Source organism: Myxine glutinosa, chromosome 4 (assembly GCF_964187855.1).
Source record: "Myxine glutinosa chromosome 4, kmMyxGlut1.1, whole genome shotgun sequence".
In the NCBI taxonomy this organism is placed as follows: domain Eukaryota; kingdom Metazoa; phylum Chordata; class Myxini; order Myxiniformes; family Myxinidae; genus Myxine; species Myxine glutinosa.
Window position 1 is genome coordinate 98,706,609 of NC_136264.1, and position 6,945 is coordinate 98,713,553.

General features: G+C 44.9%; 1 pseudogene; it reads right to left on the minus strand.

Moving 5' to 3' along the window:
• Window positions 1-340: 340 nt before the first annotated feature.
• Window positions 341-6,700, minus strand: LOC144891637 (voltage-gated potassium channel subunit beta-2-like; annotated as a pseudogene).
• Between the last annotated feature and the right edge of the window lie 245 nt (window positions 6,701-6,945).

Here is a 6,945-nt window from a genome sequence, read left to right on the forward strand (position 1 = left end):
AAGTTCATACTCTTTTTGTTGTTGTTTTTTTCCTTGTGTATAACTGGAGCCAGGTAATGCCAGGAAACTGTAGAAAAAGTACTACAGATAAAAGGTACCTCCATGGTAAGTTTTCCTGGAAAATATGTTCATTTGTAAATATTCCGGGACCACTGTAGGTCACCCTTGACCTTGACTTGATATTCATTCTTGTACACTTCCATTTTTTTAGCTATTGCTAAATTTCCTTGCCTTTCCCATTGGCTGAACATAATACATTTGGCCAACTTGGGTACCCAAGCCTGAGAGAAAGGGTGATGTTGAGCCAATGTTTCAGGAGACAAAGTCGAGAAAAACTTTCCTAAGGACGGCATTCCTTCCGTCCGGCTGGCTTGTTTCCAAGAATGTTGTCCATCTCCGCTAGCAGCGCAGCTGTCAACTTAGGAAGCACCTGTGTAGGTCAATCAACAATTTTCAAGTTAACTTCCTGGAAGAAATTTAAATAATTGTGCATTTCGATATATTGGGGAAAATGTTGAGATAATTGAACGGGAAATTGAAATTTACATCTTCAAATTTACAAATTGAACAAGCAGAATGAAAACAATACGTATCAGGGCCATAATATTTGGTTGTTACGCTACCTGTATAGCTCCGAGGTTCTCGATGAGTTGCTCCACCTTGGTGGCCCCCAGGAGCACCGAACTCACACCTTCATTGTGAAGGCACCATGCTAATAGAACCAGACATTGTGAAGCACCATGTTAATAGAACCAGACATTGAGCAGGCACCATGCTAATAGAACCAGACATTGTGAAGCACCATGTTAATAGAACCAGACATTGAGCAGGCACCATGCTAATAGAACCAGACATTGTGAAGCACCATGTTAATAGAACCAGACATTGAGCAGGCACCATGCTAATAGAACCAGACATTGTGAAGCACCATGCTAATAGAACCAGACATTGAGCAGGCACCATGCTAATAGAACCAGACATTGAGCAGGCACCATGCTAATAGAACCAGACATTGAGCATCAGATGAGACTTTTGACTTCGTGTAATTGTCACACAATGTAATGATGGCTCTGTATGACATCCATAAAATGAGAACATCGCTTTACTATGGTAACAAGTTGAGTCACTTACGTCATGCCCGAGGGTTAACTTCTCAGGTCGGCTCAGATGTGTTGATGCTAAGATGTACACTTGTGTAGCCTAAGATGCCAGGGTATCTCACGGAGTGTAGGTACCTGTGTCAAATTCCGAGTTACTGCGTTGTATTAGCTCGCTAACGTCTGCTGTGATTGGCATTATTCGTGCCAGCGAATGAGTAACAACGGCTGCAAACAGCACTAACCTCAAAACTATGAATAATGCAATGGAATATTCATTCCTAGATGAGCCTTTGGAAGCGCGCACGCACACACACACACACACACACACACACACACACACACACACACACACACACACACACACACACACACACACACAACAAACCAATGGCAAGCTGTGACATTGTGCACTCCAGCCTTTCAGTGATGCTTTGTAGTTCCTTGAGACGTCCCTGCTGCCTCTTTCCCTCCTCACTGAGCAGTTTTTCCTTCAGCCACTGATATCCCTGCATCGAGTGAAGAGTTTAAACGAACATGTATGACATATTCATGTCGAAAACCCAAATTCCCTTCAGCATCCTTTTTGTAAGTCATGGGATAACCATTGCCTCTTATTTGCTGTACCAGATCAACAATACTGTTGCGAATATGGAATTTGGCCTCCATATCCGCTTGTAAATATTCCCCTATTTCCCCAATACTCCCCAACTATCCCCAATCCCCCATTCCCTAGTCCCATTGTCTGTAAACAACACTCTGTAGAACCGACCTTCCCCTTTTTCCCCCATTAAATGTCGTGCCCAGGTCCACCGCATCTCACGTAGACAACTTTCGGACATCTTGCTAGTTATTCTTAGTCTATGTCAGTTAAGGACTCGTTTCCATTAATTCTGACTCTTCGTTGCACCAGAATGTGATTATATGGCACCAGTAGTGAGTTTAGGACCTTCCCATACCTCCTCCCATCTTCTTCCCCGAACAACAACAACTACAACAACAGAGGGGCGCGGCGCGGCGCAGGGGGAGTGTGCGTCCTCACACCGGCTCGGTTAGCCGCCATGACCATGCGCTCCGACGGGGTTACCACGAAGGGGCTCCCTGTCAGCCCCTCGTCAAGGGCGGAGCCGGTAACCCCCCCGCACGCACCCAATGAGAAGCAACGAGCCGATTCCATCTGGGGCGGAGCTAACGAGCCGAGGGCGTGTCACTCCCCGCCGGATATACACGGCGACTTACCGGATGTGAGGTCAGATGCGCCTGAACTACGGAGAGCAGAGGAAGCCACCGCCACCCCCAGCGCGACGATACCTCCCCGCATCTTTGGACCGGACCGAACCGGGTCGATTCTGCCCTGAGCCCAGGTGCACCTGGAGCAATCGATTCTGCCTTTCCTTGCCATCAATCCCCGTGTGAGTCAGCCTTTTGTCCCGTTTATCTGTCGTCTGTTGGGGTTAATATAAGAGTGTGTCTTAGTGCCTATCTTACTATGCTGTACCTCTCGTCTCTGTAGTCTAACCTTCCGCCATAATATAACCTCCTCCGGGGGTCTTGAGAACCGTATCCCTGGTGTCGTGTCCTTTGAATCCCAGCCGTTGTGTCCTTTTCCTTCATTGATCTAGCGTAGCGCGACTAGTCAACGTTCGAGCATAATCGGGTAAACTGTGCAGACGTGGTCATACCAAACCGCTCGGTAAACTAACATCCACAACCGCGTCTGTAACAATACTTTTAATTGTACTGGATAGTTCATCACAACCATGCACATCAAGAGCGAGGCTCATGGAAGAGTAAGGATGAACTGACAGTTGGGTAGTGGGGGAACAATTGGGCACAAAAAGGAAGGGAATAAACACCCAGAAAAGGAAGAGAGACACAATATGGGAGGAAGCACTGACACGAACAAGTAAGAGGGGACAAATTTGAAATCACACTATTTCATAGCAATGCTTCAGATAAAGGTTTATCATGGTAGTGATTTCAAACTTTGCTAACAGCTGCTAACAGTTTTCTGCATTACCACAGTGATTCTCTTTAAAAATATGATATGTGTGAACCATTAAGTAGGTGAAGTGGTGGCTTTGTTGTGAGGACTCTGGGCTGGTATCCCAGTGATTGTGGCTTGAACTCTGATTTAAGCAACATATAAAAAAATACTTTATACGCCTCATACGCATGTTCATTCAAGCCTTGTGTTGGCTTAGCGGTTAGGGTGCCGGCTTGGGATCCTAAGATCCTGGGTTCAAATCCTGGTCGATCGCTGAATTAACGCCAGGGGGGTTGACTCAGCCTGTCATCCTTCTGAGGTTGACAAATTGAGTACCAGCTCACTGGTAATTCCCTGTGTGTCGCAAGAGGTGGGTAACAGGGTTTGCGGCAGGAAGGGCATCCGGCCATAAAACATTGCTTCAAAAAGGGGCCTATGGTGTCCAAAAAAGGCCAACACCTGCTCTGAGGGGAAAACTGGCCTCTAAAGATGGTTCCTATACGCATGTTCATTCAGGAAAAGTATGAGGCAATCAAGGTGGTCAAAAATAGAAAATGACCTTTCAAGCGGTGGTCAAAAAGAGAAAATGACCTTTCAAGCTCAGGCTCATTTGAGTAAGAGGAGGTGTAGACATGTGGACATCAATCTCACAGCACAAAAGGACCTCTGAAAGCATGCTTTTTAGGAATATCATGTAAGTTATGGAGGGGTCACAGATGACCCCCACCCAAGACCGCAAGCAATGTTGTGTGGGAATCGTGGTCACAGATGCCCCCCCTCCCAAGACCGCAAGCAACGTTGTGTGGAAATCGTTGTCACAGATGACCCCTTCCCAAGACCGCAAGCAATGTTGTGTGGGAATCGTACATGTTGAGGTCATTCTCCTCGAAGATGGCCGTCTGAGGCTGATTTTGACATGGAACACCGCAAGTCGAGTTGGTGCTTGATGTAACAAGCGTGTCTTCCCATACAATTAAACCAATTTAACCTCCAGGGACTACCAATCACCGAAACATTTTCGCAGGATGGATAGCAGGCAGATACACACAGGACTTAGGGGGGAAATAAAAACTTAGCACAAGACAGCACAAACGAAAATTGCGGACACAATGAACGAGACTCTAGAGACTTCATGCGACACATTAACCCATGCAGTCTTGAGAAACTGAGAAACAAGGACATGTATGAGTTCTGCAAGCGGCAAATTTGATTGGTTGTGATGTGATGACCTAAAAAGCAGTAATATTTTCTCAAAATACTGCTGAACTGTACTTAGACAAATGAACAGCTTTTCACTTCATGGGGTGATAAATAGCTACACTTTACAGACAGTGAAACTCAAACCCCCTAAGGGACCACGTACACTAAAACCGGGCGAGATAGAAAATGATTAGGCAGGCATGAAACTGCCACGTCTCCAAAGTAGCAGCAGCGAGCGAACAGCAGGATACGCCTTGAGTTTTGCCAGCCACGCATACGACAGGAGAGCATCTCTCCTTCAGACTGTCTCATTCTGTGCTTCTCAGACTCAGCAGCGAGAGAGCACGCCACCTCATGTACCTCTTGCACCCCTGAAGAGATCCACGACATCCCTCCTTACCGATCATGGGCTGCCTCACACCTAGTGACAGCATCGCGATCCAATCAGTGGAGTCGATCCTGACCCTATTGGTGCCGTGGACATTGAGTAGTGCAGTCCAATTGTGTGCCTCCTTTCTCGTTGCTAATCAAGAGTACTGAAGGTTAAACACGGTCTTGCAGTGGCAGACAAAAAACAGGACGACTGTCCCTATCCACATGTCCTTAATACAAGGAGAAAAGTCCTATACTCTATGGGGTAAAAACGGTGGTCTATATCTCAATTCAAATAATGACCCGACCTTCCACATTATATACGCAAGGTGTGTGAAGGGAATAAATTGAGAAGAAAATATTGCAGAAAAATAATGGAAGAGGGATGGACAAGGAAAAAAGATGCAGGATGTTAGGAGAAGATAGCTGTAAAAGGCAAGGTGGGAAGGTGGAGGTGTGGAAGCATGCGAGATGGGGGAAGGAGGGCAAGGCGGGGGAGACTAAAATCACGCCGATGGCAATAATGTTGTGTATTTGCTCCTGTGTGAAATAAATTGAGATATTTCTCAAATAAATATTATTAATACAATGGATTAATATTTAATAAGGATTCCCCTTTTGGGAAAAGTAGGTGAAAGATACTCTCTGTTCCCTCCAGAACACCCCCCCCCCCCCCCCCAACCACCCTGTATGACCTCATTGGTTCTGATCACATGTTCCTGAATGTCTGCAGCAAAAGTCCCTCTGATTGATGGTTGTTAGCACTGTACATTCAATGAAATGAAAGAGGAGGATATATATATATATATATAGAAGGGTGACAGCTCGTCCCACCTTTCATGCCAGGGGCATTTGCCCCACCTTACTCTGAGCAAGAAAGAGCAGGAATACAAAGCCCTCTTTATCATTCATTTGTGCTTTTGGGTGGAATGGATATATTCATGGGGTTCCAAAGATGATTGCTCTCTTAAGGTTTTGGGCAAAGCAAAATAAAAACCAAAGGTTGTCCTCGGACGCACCTTGAGAGAAGCCCGGGAGTCTTCCGGTATGCGATGATCATATTTCCCTGTCAATAACCCACAGGCTAGTGGGGACCACGTGATGGCCCCGATGCCTGCACCAGGAAGTAAACAACCCTTTTCTCATTACCCAGGCAAGACTCGGTTCAAAAGGTACAAAAAAGATTTAAATCAGTGCCATGAATACAAAAGAATCCCTTCATCAAGTTTACATTTTCAGTGTGCTTCTTTCCCTGATATCGTTTCTATTTTGCATTCAACATGGCAGTCAGGCAAGTGTGACCTCACCGATTTTGTGGTAAAGTTCAGGCAGCTGCAACTCGACTTTGTCTCGATGGAATAGGTTGTACTCTGCTTGCTCGCACACAGGCGGATCAGGCTGAACTGCTGTGCAACTGAGTAGGCCTCCTGCAAACAGCCAAGAAATCAAATCTGGGCACGTACGCACCACCTTGTGTGGCACACATCTGAGGAGGGAAGCGTTGCCGAGGACGGGACCTGCATTATGGAGTACAATTGAGGAAGTTATTTGGGTGAATATCAAATTGCGGTAGATTTTGTGTCCGAAGGACTAATCTTCCGTTTAAATGCTGTTACTGATAATATTGTCCTTATTTTTTGTTGTGTACAGGTTAATTAAACATTAGTTAACGATATGATGGTTGAAATTCACATCTGGGATTTAATTTTTTGTGTGAAAAAAAATTTCAAAGTCTGTGTACCTATGAAATATCTCTGTCCGAGACGAACATTTTCAGAAAGTTACATCATTTATCCGCAGTAAACAATGTGTTGAGAAAATATTAAGCCCCTGTTTCATCAAGTGATTTGTATTGTACAATGTGCTGACGAAATAAGCGAATTTGTGACCTCCTTATATTCATCACTGAACCGAAATGCACATGTCCCTGATTTGAAGTCCCCCCTGTTACCCTGTCCAATAAAGCCAGCCTGTGTCTGATTTTACCATATTTCATTAATGTGTCCAGTACAGTTTGCAGCATATAAGTTCTCATTTCCAGCATGGAAGAAAAAAGTTGAACAAAGAAGTGATTGAGGAAATTTTTTTCAATAATAAGTTGGTGAGTATTGCACGTCAAACAGAAATTGTCCACACTGTTATACATTCATCATTTATAAATATAAAACATTCGAAAACACTAATCACGCAACTATATTACAGAATAGTTCCTTGAGGCATGGGAGTGATGGGGCGATAATTTGGGAATTAATAATGGAATCAGTGAGATTTGTGTGCATGAAATGTCCC